The sequence below is a fragment of the Rhinatrema bivittatum genome, chromosome 2 (genome assembly GCF_901001135.1).
Source record: "Rhinatrema bivittatum chromosome 2, aRhiBiv1.1, whole genome shotgun sequence".
Classification (NCBI taxonomy): Eukaryota; Metazoa; Chordata; class Amphibia; order Gymnophiona; family Rhinatrematidae; genus Rhinatrema; species Rhinatrema bivittatum.
In genome coordinates, this window is record NC_042616.1 from 683,534,722 (window position 1) to 683,550,073 (window position 15,352).

The 15,352-nt window shown below is 43.2% G+C and overlaps 1 protein-coding gene and 1 long non-coding RNA gene across 4 annotated transcripts in view; one reads left to right on the top strand and one right to left on the bottom strand.

The window, feature by feature from the left end:
• The window catches only part of PAG1 (phosphoprotein membrane anchor with glycosphingolipid microdomains 1), a 464,692-nt gene that overhangs the window by 59,327 nt on the left and 390,013 nt on the right, over positions 1–15,352 (bottom strand). The window lies entirely within an intron of this gene.
• On the top strand, positions 9,673–10,373 carry LOC115085475. Its single transcript, XR_003854857.1, has 3 exons — positions 9,673–9,795; positions 9,886–9,976; positions 10,062–10,373. It is a non-coding gene; the product is annotated as an uncharacterized LOC115085475 (long non-coding RNA).

Here is a 15,352-nt window from a genome sequence, read left to right on the forward strand (position 1 = left end):
TGTCCTGCAAACTCTTGTGAGACTGACACCTGACATGGCTACAGTAAGCGGTCGTGTGTTTTCCTCTTGAAGCGATGGTTCTCGTCAGGGATGTCACGAGGTCGTGGGAGGTATGTGGCAGGGCCAGCAGGAAGCTGCTTCCTCCTCAACAGTCTGGGAGTTGGCTGACTTCTCTTTTATCAGGCCTTACAGTCGGCTACTCTTGCTTCCTTCTCTTCTTTCTGGCCCAGTAGGAAGCTGTTTCTTCCTTCACCCAGATCAGAGCGAGACATCGCCAACTCCTCTTCTTCTAGGCCTGACGGGGCACCAACTTTATCTTCTCCGGCTGGGCCTGGGAGTGATGCTGCTGATGCTGTCTTCACCCTGTGGAGGGTGGAGAAAGAAGGTTGGGGATGTTGGGCAGGGAGAGTGGAAGGGAGAGGAAATGTGGGAGCTGATGAGCAGGAAGGGATGGGAAAGAAGAGGTCGTGATAGCTGGGCAGGGAGGTGAAGATGAGAGGAAAAGTCAAGCAGGGGAGAGAGGAAACACAGGGAAGAGGATGTGGGGGCGGTTGGGAATGCTGAGCAGGGATGTGATGTGAGGGGATGATTGAAAGGGAGTAATTTGGATGGGGCATGGAGGGGGAGTGATGGGGTGAAAGAGCCATGATTTGTCAGGTTTGGGAGTGTTCATTTCTTCTTCTTTGTACTTTGTTTAGTGTTGGAGAAAATGCACTGTATTTCTGTTTTCAGTTCTCCGGTTTTGCACTGTAAACAGAGTGGCTTTCTGAGGTTTCCATTCCAGTTTTTGTCCCCACATTTCTGTAACCCTTTTTCTGGGGATAAGCTGTATACCAAAGGGCCATGAAAACATTTCTTAAATGGGGCTAGCTCTGCAGTCTCTCTTCCCCTCTTCTCATCCTAAGGTGAGCTCTTGCTGTTGGGGGGGGGGGGAAAGATAACCTTCAAGGCCCAGGTCAGGTGCGTCTTCCTTAGTGTCTGCCCTACCACAGCTTTTTGGGTCAGGTACAGACTAGACAGGGTATTCAAATAAAGTTTCCTGTGATTTGTTGTAAGGTAATTAAGAAGTATAAATACAATGATTCATGTTTAGTGATGGTGGGAGAGTACAGTTTTACACTCTCTCTATCCTTGTGCAAGTGTCCCTAAGGGTCGGGGGTTGGGATTTGATTATCCTCCATTGGTGAAGGAATAAGTATCCCCATGGGGCCCAGGTATCCTGACATGAAGTAAGGTCCCTGGTTCTCACAGTACCTCAGGTCAACAGGGTTGTCCCCGATCTCCAGCCTGGATGCTGTCCTATGTCCCAGGGTGGAAACTTTGTTGGGGCCTTCCAGGTGCTCTCAGTCCTCTTCTCATCAAATCGGGACCTTCCAGGGGGAAAAGGCCTCTTTTACGGAAGCAGATATTAAAGCCTCAAGCTCGGGGTAAGGAAGGGGGCAGAAAAATGCTTTCTTCCCAATTAGATGGAAAACCTCAAAACTTGGAAGATGAAATACTAAACCTCTTTTAGTCTCTGCAGTCTCCTCTTAGCTGGGGAAAGGGGCATACAGATCCCTCCTGCACTCCTAGAGAGGGGTTTGTTTCTGCCTTCCAGAAGGTGCAGGTCTCACACACAAAAATATCAAAACTTATCAAAATGTCAAAATCTCTCTATACCTCTCTTCCCTCCAGTCCTTATCCAAGGACCTGGCAATGCAGTGTCTGTTGCTAGACAGGAGGCCTAACTAGGAGGGCACACTCACAAACCTCTGTAGCTTTCGAAACCCAAATCTACACTTATGTTCTTATGAGTAAGATTCTCTCTCTCTTGCCAGGAGTTGAAGATGCTGGATGGATGCCCTCAGTGATCTTTACTTTGCTCTTATTCATGGTTAGATGATCTTTTTGTTTTCTCTTTTGATCTTTCAGATTCTCTCTTTACTGGATCCTCTGGAAACAGGCAGCTCGCCCTGTTCCAAAGCAGGACGGAAGGGGCATCCAAAAAATCTCCTCCTGGATCTCAACTTAAGTCCTTTCCCTTTCAACAAAGCTTAACATCAGAGTTCCTCCTTGCAGCAGGTCACCACCTCCTCGCTGAGGGTATGGAAGGGAAGGTCTTCCCTAAGCTGAGCACCCCCAGACACAGGGTTCCCCATGCCTTGAGTCCAGATGGTGCCCAGGATCTCACAAGGCTCCTACTAAGAAAATGTTTCAAAACCTGAATAAAATAGCCCAGATAGAAATCTCAACCAGCCAAGTGAGTGGACGGGATAAAGGAAAACCCTCCCTACCCTGATCAGGATCCCCAGGCAGAGTGTGTCGGGGTCCTCTGATTGGGCCTGAAAAATCCAACGCAGACAAAGCTCCTCACTACCTCTTAGCTCCACACAAACCATAAGGGACTGCCCACAGACTCTCTGGAGAGAGCTGCTTGAAATACCTTTCCAGGGGGACATCCATTCCAGCATCCTGAAAGGGAGGGGCCGAACAGAATGGTAACCTCTCCCACTCTCTAAGCTAACCTGCACTGGCTGAACCAGGAATTTCCCAGGGCTTACTGGTAACATGACCATAGGGTCTGAAACACAAACAACAGCAAAAAACTACCAAACACAATTCACCTATGTCAACAAGACTGCCCTCACCATTCATGTCAGTGATCATGCTCTGGTTCTTCATATATAAATGTGACATTCTTGAGTCCATTAAAATTATTATTACTGCTATTTCTGGTTCTGATTATTCTGCATTAGGTTCAAATCCCATGCTATTGTATGTGTAATCACAGTAGATAATGGCAGAAAAAGTCCAACTAATCCATCCAGTCTGACCGGTTATTTCTGTCCATGCTGTTATATATTTTATTTATTTATTTATTTATTTATTTATTTATGACCTTTTAATATACCGACATTCGTAGAACACATCACGCCGGTTTACAATTAACTCAAAGAAAGGAAAAATTACATTTAACGGGGGTGGGGTGAGGGGAGCAGGCAAGAAAAGGGGAGAAAAGAAGGGCTAGGAACGAGAAGGACTAAGAGTAGAATACTGAAACGAAGTAAAGAGGAGAAAGTGGAGAGTAACCAAAATAGCTATAGAAACTTACTATATTTACATCATTGGGAGACTGCAAAAAGTAACTGGGCTAGCTATATACATAAATATATTGTAAGGCGAGTTCTGCGCGGCAGGGTGGACCTTGTCTAGGTTTGGTTAGTATCTGGGTAGGCCTGTTTGAAAAGCCATGTCTTGATGCCTTTTTTAAAGTTGCGTAAGGATGGTTCTAGATGGAGATCAGTGGGAAGGGAGTTCCAGAGGGAGGGGCCAGCAATGGAGAAGGCTTTTTCTCTAGTGAGGGTAAGGTGTGCAGTTTTGAGGGATGGGGTGTGAAGGGTGCCTGCAAGGGAGGTTCTAGTGGGGCGGTTAGAGGATCAGAAACGTGGCAGCTCTTCGAGCCAGGGAGGGTTGTCTTTGTAAAGCGTGTTGTGTAGGATGATGAGAGTTTTGTATTGAATGCAGAAAGGGATGGGAAGCCAGTGCAGATCCTTTAGAATGGGGGTGATGTGGCCCCTTTTGCGGGTGTTGGTCATGATTCTCGCCATTGGGTTCTGCAGTATAATATTGTATCCCATCTGCCATCCACAGATACTGTAGGCACTATCTTTCTCCAAGATGGTTTTGTCATCTTCCTCCTTTGTATTCTGCCCTTTTAAGTAGTTGAGCATATAAGATCAGCCAACAACTTTCCCCTCCTATTTGTGGACCAGGCTTGGCCACTAGATGGTAGTAGAATATAAGAAGATAAGAGGCTGGGTTAGAGCTAAGATGGCCACCAACAGAGGCAGACGTTAAGAAGGAGCTCTCCGACCTCAATTGCCTATAAACAATATTTTTGGAATCTAATTTTGGACTATGCTTCAAAGCTGAAGGCACGGGTAAGGGAGATACCCACATCATCTCATGTGCCCACAACAGCTCAGCCACGGATTTCGTCCTTCTTCCTGTCGATGCTGGGGATGACGCCGGAGGAAAGGGTCGCTGCAGAAGTCGAGTTGGAGCAGGAGTCGGCTCTGCTGGCTGAGGCAATATCACTGAGCCCCGGCACTCCTAGCACTCCCTCCCTGCCGCAACACGTGAGTTTAACAGGACTTGGAGGTTCCCCTGTGGTGACTGGAGGTCCCGATGGTTTGTTGGGTTCGATCTCAGAAGCGGTGAGGAGAGGAGACCAGGCTGTGGGGGGAAGAGGAGAGTCCAGACCGGAGGAGGAAAGAATTTTGCCTCAAAGCCCGGCAGAGACTACCCTCGGTTCACTCTGAACTGTGATAAAATCATTGGAAAAGGCAATTGTTAACCTTACTCAGAATACTTTGAACGTTCAACAGCGATTTACAAATCTGGAGAACTTAGTAGTATCAAATAAAACAAATATGGAAAAGTGTGAAGGTTGCTTGGAAAAAGTTGATGTGTTTCAGCAAAAGTTTGTCGAGTCAGAGTTACTCACAGGCCGATTCAGTAAAGTCCGCGGGAGAGTGGACAAACACCCGCTCTCCCGGCGTGCGCACCGGCCACTCACCGGTGCGTGCGATTCAGTGCGATTCAGGTGGTGCAGTAGAAACGGGCAAAAGGAGGCGCTAGGGACACTAGCGCGTCCCTAGCGCTTCCTTTTGACCTGGAGCGGTGGCTGTCAGCGGGTTTGAAAGCTGACGCTCAATTTTGCCAGCGTCGGTTCTCGAGCCCGCTGACAGCTACGGGCTCGGAAACCGGACGCCGGCAAAACTCAGCGTCTGGTTTTCGGCCCGACAGCCGCTGTCCCATTTTAAAATTTTTTTTATTTTTTTTAACTTTTTTACACTTCGGGACTTCCGACTTAATATCGCATGATATTAAGTCGGAGGGTGCACAGAAAAGCAGTTTTTACTGCTTTTCTGTGCACTTTCCCGGTGCCGGCAGAAACTAGCACCTACCTTTGGGTAGGCGCTAATTTTTTAAAGTAAAATGTGCGGCTTGGCTGCACATTTTACTTTCTGTATCCCGCGCGCATACCTAATAGGGCCCTCAACATGCATTTGCATGTTGAGGGCCCTATTAGGTGCCGTGGGTTGGACGCGCGTTTTCCTCCCCTTACTGAATAAGGGGTAAGGGAAAACGCGCGTCCAAGGGCAGGTTAACAGTGCACTCCGTCGGAGCGCACTGTACTGTATCGGCCTGACAATGAGAAAAAATTGGAGTTTATTGAAAATTCTATAAAATATTTGAACCTGCGGGTATTGACTTTCCCCTTAGCAATATTAATTCCTGCAAAGGAAATGTTTAAACAATACCTAATTCATATTTTGAAGATGCCACCGCAAGCTTTACCAGCTCTTGCTAAGGTATATTATTAACCTGTAAAACCTGCTGCAGATGTTTCAGATGGAAGGGTGATACCTGAAAGATCACTTCATTTGACTGAGTTATTGGAAACAACTATAGAAACTGAGATTAAGACAAGAGCCACACTTCTTGCTACATTTGTTTTTGCAACGGAACGCAATGCTGTGCTGTGTTTGTTTCTCTGTCAGCGTTTGGAAAATTTCTATGGCCAGAAAATCTGGATTTATCCGGATTTGACAAGGATAACGCAAGTAAGGAGAAAAAATGTTTTGAGATTGAGACCAGATGTTGAAGCTATTGGGGCTAGATTTTTGCTGAAATTTCCCTGCAGGTGAGAAATTAACTATTTACATTTCAAATATACCTTTTTTGAAGTTTCTCAGCTCCAAGTGTTTTTGGACTCTCATGCCCCAGTGAGCACAGAGGCTGGTTAGGAGCAATTTGAAAATACCCAGTTATCGCCTCTGATTACTATGATGTATGGGATTTGAATGATCCTTATTTTCTTCTATTAGCTGCTTTTTTCCCATTAGCTCTCCCATATTTCCTGAAGTTTCAGATATGATATATGATATGAAATAACAAATGTAATATGTCATATTACAATATATCTGTATTTCTGTTATGTTATTATAAAGTTTTGAAAATGCATAAATTAAAAAAAAAAAAAAAAAAGAAGATAAGAGGCTGCCATACTGGGTGGACCGAGGGTCTATCAAGCCCAGCATCCTGTTTCCAACAGTGAGCAATCTAGGATATAAGAACTTGGCAACTACCCAAATATTAATAAATCCCATATTACTGATGCCAGTAATAACATGGCTATTCCCTAAGCCAACTTCATTAATAGCAGTTTATAGACTTCTCTAGGAACTTATCCAAACCTTTTTTAAACCATGCTACACTAACTGCCCTAACCACACACTCCAGCAACGAATTCCAGTGCTTAATTGTGCATTGAGTAAAATAGAATTTTCTCTGATTTGTTTTAAATGTGCTACTTGCTAACTTCATGGCATGTCCCCTAGTCCTTCTATTACCTGAAAGAGTAAATAGCTGATTCACATTTTAGTCCTCTCATGATTTTATAGACCTTTATCATATCCCCCCTCAGCTGATTCTTCTCCAAGTTGAATAGCCTTAACCTCTTTAGCCTTTTTTCATAAAGGAACTGTTCCATCCCCTTTATCATTTTGGTCGCCCTTCTAGTGTGAATTACAAGGAATCTTTCAGTCTGAAGGGTTCAGAAAAAGGGTAAAGGTGTTCTGGAGGATGGACTATCCTCTACAACATAGAAGCTTCTGGTTCATTAAGAGGACAGTAAGTGTCCTAAAGTGGGTGCTATCTCTTGTACTGGGGGGCTTTATGGCAAAGGAGAGTCAAGAGAAGTTCAGTGGGTGTGCGTGTAAACAACTTTAGTGGCAAGGTGGTTCATCCCACAAAGGGAATGGGAGTTTTAGGGAGTATAAAATATGCCTCCCATGAGGTATAAGGAGTAGTCTGAAGAGTCTAGGGGAGTAGTTGCTAAGGAGAAATTGTTGAAGTGTCCTTGAGAAGTATGGGGTCTCTTGAGGAGTCTTAGAACATGGAGGAAATTCGGGTGAAGTAAAGAAGCTGTGAGAAAGGAAAAAACTAAAAGAAGGATTCATGGCCTGCCTCTTCAGTCCTGTGCAGTGTCTCTGGAAAGAAAAGGGAGCTCTTTCTGTGGGATATTCAGGAGTTAGACCTGGGTCATCTGTCTGCCTGGTACAAAGGGAGATATCTTCTGGTTCAGCAGAGTGAGTACTGTGAGAACTAATTAGAGAGACTCTGTCAACTCTTTGTAACCAAGACTGAGCCTGGGGAAAGATTCTTACTGTCTTTAAGATCTGACTGGTGGAGAATAATTCTAGAGGAAGTTTTGCATTGTGTATTTTTGTATCTGAACTGTTTTTCCTGCTATTTTTATCATTTGTGCTGTGGACTGAAAACTTTTCGTAAACGTCTGTTTCTGCTTGGAGCACGAATTTTTGTGTGTGTACATTGAGTTATTTCAAGGTAACCTCTACCCAGTTGACTTTACAGGAGACCACCCATCTACGGAACCCAGAATGTGAATTCCCTATCCCAGGTCAGCATACTCAAAACTCTCCGGGGTTAGAAAAGAGACCCCCAGAATAAGGGAGGTTTTCTTACACCATTAATCCAAAGAACAACCAACACCAGAGCACATGTTTATTTATTTATTTTATTTATTTGTCGAGTTTTATATACCGTCGTTCGGTTTCGCCATCACAATGGTTTACAAAGTTTCGATGTTTAACAGTTTTCAAAAAGGTTCGTTCAAATGGTTGTTAACATAGAATTACATTTTTTACAAAGTTATTAATGTTTTATGAACTTTTTTTAAGATGGCGTCGGCCATCCATTGTTCCTACCATGTGACAGAGGCTGGCCAATGGCACCGATATCCCCTGTCACATGGTAAGGGCAAAGGGCTACCGGCGCCAGTTTGATTACTGGCAGCCGACGGCCCGAGAGCGGGATATTGCTCCCGGGACCCCCGCTGGACCACCAGGGACTTTCGGCAAGTTCTGGGGGGGGGGGGGGGGGTTGTAATAGGGTTGGGGTGGGTTTGGGTTTTTCGTTTTGGTGTAGCTGAAAAAAATCAGTCCGAACTGCGGGAAAACGAAATTTCTTGTGGCGGGCTGATAACGAAGGCCGAACCCAAAGGTTCGGCCAAATCACATCTCTACTCTTTAGAATTAAAACAAAAGTTAATTCTAAATTAAAACAAACACTGCACAGTTTCAAAAATACATTATTTAGAACCTTCTTATTTCTTTCTGGGGAAAAATAGGGCTCTGGCCACAAGAAGGATATTTCAACCTACGCCCAATTCCCTGCTGTTGGTCTCACTTTCCTATTAAAACTAAAAGGCCCACACAGAACTAATAGGGCCTATTTACTGGGTTGATTTTGATATGCAGCGTGCGCACAATATGGGGCCGATTTTAATTCCTAAGCGCATGGGGTACATTTGTGCGCGCTACCCGATGGCTTTCCCCGTTCCCTCCAAGGCCGCTCCGAAATCGGAGCGGCCTTGGTGGGAATTTTTTTAGCTCCCCCCCCCCCCCCACCTTTCCCTCCCTTCCCCTCCCTTCCCCTATCTAACCCACCCCCAGCCCTACCTAAATTCCCCCCCCTCACCTTATTTCTTCGAGTTACACCTGCCTCTGGGCACAGGCTGCTGTGCCGGAGGACTCGGACCGCCCCCGGACCACCGTCACGCCCCCAAACCCCCGCATCAAGCAAGTTACCCTGATGCTTGTTTACCCAGATTGCACAGATCAATGCCTTGTTGGGTGTTATCTGAATGTAAATCCTCTTTTCCACATTTCCCCCTGCCGTTGAAGCAGAAAGCATCACTGTATATGCGTTTAGTACACAGGCCCAACACATCTGTTTGCACCTTGGACTGTAAGGGACCGATATTCAGCCGCGGAGTGGCTAGTTAAATTAGCCGAATATAGCTATCTGGCTAACTTAACAGGGATATTCAGTGGGGCAACCATGCCGCTGAATATCTCAGGCTATCTTAGTTAGCTGGATAAGTATATCTGGCCAACTTTATGACAGCCCTATGGCGTGACCAGAGTTAGCTGCATAAGAACCTACCCCTGTAACGCCCCCTATTTATGCGGCTAAATTCTAGCCAATTAAGTCATTATGCGGCTAGAATTTAGCTGCGTACAGCTTGGAATATAGCCGGATAGCTATTTAGATGGTTAACCTTTCAGTTATCCATCTAAATGGCTTTTGAATATTGACCTCTAAAAGACTAGACAACAGTACAACACAAAGCTTGAAACAAACGAATAAAAAGAGGCAAGAAATGCAGAAAATGTCTGTGGAGGGAAGACTCTGAGATACGTCTCTAAGGTGTCATGTTTCTTTAAGCCCACAAGCTCACTATTTAACAGTAATATATAGCTGCTGCTTTTCTAATCATATGAAACAAATCGGAAGTCAGACTTTCAGCGAGGGTTCCAGTGAGGCAGTGTTTTGAACTGCGTGCTCTGCTCCTGCTGCCGCCGTCGGCAACAGGAGCATGGGCTCTGACCATGTGGTGGCAGCAGAGCATCAGTCTTCTTGCAGATCAAGCGTGAGGGCCCTGGAAGCCTGCCACCAGAAACTATTACCACCATTTAAAATTTTGGCTGCAAATATATAAATCTTCATTAAGTATCACTTGTAAGAGGTATCAAGACAAATCTGTGCAACACAGGAAAGCTGGGGCTGCAGTGTGTAGAATCCACTTCAGAGGTGAGGGAATGCACATAGCTGGTCTGCAGTTTCCAGTGGAACATACCCTAGAATAAGCTGTCATGTGACCCACTCGGTTTTTATGCATTTGAGCATTAGTTGGAGAGGAGTGAAACATATCGTACTGCACAGGTAATTTTCATTATTGTGAAGAGCCGGTAGGAGCAATGAAAATAAGAAGGGAATAGAAATATTATAATGTATTGATTTAATTATTAATAGGAATCAGTGGAGCGTTGGACAGATGAAAATGGGATGATGTTGTGACCAACAATTGGAAGTAGGGAATGCTGGATGAAAATAGCGAGTTCAAGTAAGGAAAATTAGATGTTGTTTTATAGGAATATGGGGGAGAAGATGAGGGCAAGCATAATTATGTATTATGTTTTTGTATAAAGGGATGAAAATTGATATGTGAAGACTTGCAGAACACTGAATACAACTGGGAAAGATTATATGGTCAAATATTGGGCAACAATAGTGAAGGTTCAACAAAAGAAGCACTTGAATAAAAATGGACAAGTGATGAAAGACACAATATAACAGTCTAATATTGTAAAATCAACAAGAAGAGGTTGAAGCCGTAATTATTGTAATGAAAGAGTTGTATTAGCCCCTGAGGAAGCTCAGAGAGAGCGAAACGATTAGAATCCTATATTGTTGGGTATTATTTTAATGTGGTATGAATGGTGAGTGTGAATGTGCGGAAATTGGGAATTTTTAATAATTCATTGGTGTATTATGTAATAAATAATGTTTTTGTATAATGTGAATAAATAAAAGATTGAAATGATATAAAATAGTTTCCTTTATGTTTAAAGATATTATGTAGGTATTACCAAAATGGTAATACCTGTGCTAAGATAACACACATTGTGATTAAGTTAGCCAAATTGTCCTATAATTGGGACATCATCACGAATAAATTTTCCTTTTTCAATACAGCCCTCACTTGAGCAACTTTTAAATCTTCAGGTAATATCCCAGGACTCAAAGAAGAATTAACACTATCAACCAACACTTTTCCAAATAATGCCTTCAAAACCTGAAGCAACCAGAATGGGCATGGATCCAAAGCACAACCTCTGGCATGAATAGAACAAATTACTTCCATTATTTCTTCAGTAGGTACTGGGGAGAAGGTAGACCAGGTCAAACCTCCATTCCCATTCTCCTCAAACACAAGACTTTTCTCATCCCCCTAGACATCTATTTTCAAATTAGCTGTACTATATAGATGAGTAAGCTTATGTACAAAATACTTCTGAATACTGCACTGTAGTTTTATGCTCCATCAACCTCTTAGCCTGGAAAAACAATTCAAGAGGTCAGTTCAACTAATTATTCAAGGTCTCTGAAATATACTTCCTCTTTTCCTGCTCACAACATACCCTATACTCTTGAATTTCTATTTTCAATTGTTCCTTATTCTCATCTGTTCTATTCTTATGCTATCGGCGTTCAGCCTGTTGGGCCCTCTTTTTTGCTGCAATACAGATGTTATTAAACCAAAACGCATACTGCTTCCTGACTGATGGCCTTACAATATTGAAACTTCCCACTTCCACAATAATCAGTTTTATTTGTTCATTATTTACTTTTACCTTCTCTTTTAAATCCAACTCCGTTCCCTCCTTCTTATCCACCTCCCAACACTCCCACACCTCTTTAAAAACATTCTGATCAATATTATACCTGTTTTACATAATTTCTTTCTTTTTCCTTTTATTTTGATCACTTTGAGGGTAATTTTTAATGTCATTTTTATTTAAGGGGGAATGTCTAAATTATTGATTTGTGTTTTTTTATTATGTTGTAATTTTATATAGCTTAGTAGTTTATGCTTCCCCTTTGTTTTGCAGATGAGGAATAGAAAATATATGCAGCAAAAGTGAAAGCAAGTCTTTTTGGCTTTGCAGAAAAGTTTACAAAAAATATGAACTTCAGCGAATCTCTCAGAAATCATACCCCCCCCATCAGCCTGCTGCCAACATTTATTCTGTAAACCCTGCTGCCCATATGTCCATCCCCCCCCCCCTTTGGGGACCTCCTGGAATGGAGAGGCACACAACAGTCCCCACCCCCACCCCACACTCACTCCTTCACCTCTGTTTCTCCCTCCATACAACTCTCCAATGGTCCCAGGCACACAGAGATGGGGGGCTGACTTCCAGTCTAAACTCTTTCTCACTAGTGGTGCTCACAGTCCATTGTCTCAGCTGGTTAGTACTCACTCTTAAGAGAACAGGCAGGATAACTTATTTATTATTTTATTTACTGACATTTGATCTGAGATATCACATTGGCTTATATTCAGGTACTGTAGGTATTTCCCAATCAAAGTAAGTTTGTACGTGAGGCAATGGAGGGGAAAATGACTTACCCAAGGTCACAAGGAGCAACAGTGGGACTTGAACGCTGGTCTCCTGGTTTGTAGCCCTCTGCTCTAACCACTGCTCTAACCCTCCTCCTTGCACCAATGTTCAAAATAAACTTTTACTGCAACAAAAATAAACTTGAAAGCCCATTTCAAAAATAAAATTAATGTTCCTGAGTGTTTATAAAAGTAAGAGAAAAGTCTTCAGTGCCTGTTCTCATTTTGATGTTCTCTGAGCCAGAATCCCTATGGGCAGGGGGGCTTCCTACCTGCACAGGTCCCAGAACAAAACTTCTCCAAAAAGTAAAAAAAACCCTCTTCATTCCTACTGTCTGTTCCCTTTTTGACTATTAAATAAACAAATCACTTCTTGAAAAACTGTGCAACCAAAAAAGAATTTTTAACAAAATATAATAATAATAATAATACGAGAGGAGAACATCATGTATAGGCTGTGCCCTACTGATTTTAAGTGCTGATGCTTTTTTTTATAATCAGGGGTCTCCTCCTTATTGCAAATATATGAAAAATGCTTCTTATTTTTACTTTGCAATAAAATCAGACAATGAGTCTTTAAATCAACTTTGTGAGCCTAAAATGTAGAGACAGCAGAACATGTTTCATTCTGGCTCTATATTATAACAACAGGAAACCTCTTAACTGAAACAGTATTTAAACTTATCTATGGATGACATAAATTATAAACCAAGAGGACCCAGGAGAAAGAAAGCCTGATGCTTGCCTTGTTTTGATTCTCGTCTTCATCAGTGGTGTTCGCAACAGCGCTGCTTAACTGCTCCAAGGCTCTCTGTTTGCACACCAGGCACAGGGAAATGACTTTAAACATAGGCACTCTTAACCTAATGCAGCACCTAAGCCACAGAAAGTGCATAAAGGTGCTGAAAGGTTTAATGGTAAAAATGCAGGTTTCCACTTTATAGGAGCCTTGAGGGGTTGTAAGCATCTGCTGGAAGTGCACAGGATGTGCATGGGGGCAAAAGGTTAATCTGGACCCAGCAGAGGAATTTTCCAGAGCCCTGGCTCAGCTATGTGTCAGGAGGTGTGAACTGCATTTTTAACAGAGAGGAGGGTACATTCCTTAGGGGCTCCATAGCTCAGGAGTTAGAGCACTGTAAACCAGGGGTTATGAGTTCAAATCTCACTGGGGCCTTATAACTTTTGGATTGGCCACTGTTGGAAACAGGATGCTGGGCTTGATGGACCCTTGCTCTGACCCAGTATGGCATGTTCTTATGTTCCTCATTTAATAGAACACTGAAGTTGCTTGCATACACAAAAAGTCCAAACCGCGATCCTGCTACATTTAGATTGGAACATAACTTCCCGAGCCTCCACTGGACAGTAATACAATTGGCTTCTACAGGCAGAGGAGGATTGGCTAGTGAAACTAAACCTTAGGGGGTAATTGTGGACATACAAATTGCAAATGATTGTCCCTCAGGGTCTGGATGAAGATTTGGACTGTTTTTCTTTAATATAGTGTGACATTCTTATTTTTGTCCTTGATTTTTCATTCAATGATTTTGGACTATCATATTAATTACAGCAATTGGCATTTCATGTTTTTCTATTTACACAGCAGTTTGTATTTAGATTTCAAATGTGCCTTTTTTCTGATTGGTCTATTTTTACTTTAAGAGTGCCTATGTTTAATGTCATTTCCTTGCAGCCGGCGTGCGATCAGTGAGCCTTGGAGCAGTTAAGCAACACAGTTGCGAACACCACTGATGAATAAGTCAATCAAAATACAGCCAGCCTCGGGTTTTCTTTATCCTGGGTCCTCTTGGTTTACAGCTTATGTTATCCATAGATAAGCTTAAATACTGTTTCAGTTAAGAGGTTTCCTGTTGTTATAATATAGAGCTGGAATGAAACATGTTTTGCTGTCTCTACATTTTAGACTCACAATGTTTGATTTAAAGACTCAGAGGTTAATATTCAAGAGCCACATAGGGCCTCATTTACCAATATCGCATTAAGGGGCGTTTCCCATGCAAATGAGGCTTTTTTCGTGCAGCGGGAAAACTTTGCGTGCCGCGATGTTTTCCCGGTGTGCAATAAAACACCCAAAGAATCATTGCAGAGAGAGAGAGAGAGAGAGAGAGAGAGAGAGAGAGAGAGAGAGAGAGAGAGAGAGAGAGAGAGAACCATGCTATAGTGTCTCTTCCCTAGACAGGTATTTGTATCCCTATGAGAGGCCCACCTAGTAACTCGAGGTGGGGATTAGGTATTAGTGTAGGGGGTTGGGGGCCACTTTCACATTGAACGTGAGACGTACGAACAGAACAGTGGTCTCTTGTGCAGATTTGAAGGCCTTCGGTGTGGGGAAACTCACTCCAAGGTGAGATTTGGGCAATGTTCTCTCCACCTAGCTTGTTGTTGCCCAGGTAGAGTGTCCATCAAGCTAGGTGGAGAGAACATTGCCCAAATCTCATCTTGGAGTGAGTTTCCTCACTCCGAAGGCCATCAAATCTTCACAAGAGACCACTGTTCTGTTCGTATGTCTCATGTTGAATGTGAAAGCGGCCCCCAACCCCCTACACTCATACCTAATCCCCACCTCGAGTTACTAGGTGGGCCTCTCATAGGGATACAAATACCTGTCTAGGGAAGTGACACTATAGCATGGTTCTCTCTCTCTCTCTCTCTCTCTCTCTCTCTCTCTCTCTCTCTCACTCTCAAAACTTTACCGGCCTCTAGTGCACAACGTACTGCAAATGAAAGGGTTGTAGCTATTGGCTGTGCTAACACTGCAGCTGTTTTGCCACACACGATAACTCTTTCTTACTTTACATATGCTCCGCCCCAACTCCGTCCCCTGAATACAATATTAGAAATTTGCATTCACAAATCGCGTTAACGGCTGTTAGCACGATTTGCGGAATTATCTCCTGCGGTAACTCCTTGGAAAATGACCCCCTTAGATAACTGAAAAGTTATCTGTCTAAATGGCAAAACTGTCAAATAAGTAGGTAAGCTGGGGGGCATTTTGGGGTGGAGCGGAGTTAGCCAGATAAATTATCCAGCTAACTCTACCTGTCCTAAATTTAGCAGAATAAACATATCTGACTAACTTTAAGATAGCTGGGCATATTCACGGTGCAACTACACTGCTGAATATACCTGCTGGTTAGCCAGACAAGTTTATCCAGTTAACTAGCCAAGCTGAATATTGCTCCCTCTTTGTCTAATTTTAATTGCAATTAAAAAACAAGAAGCATCTTTCATATATTTGCAATAAGGAGAAGACATGATTATAACAAGGCATCAGCACTTAAATATCAGTAGTGC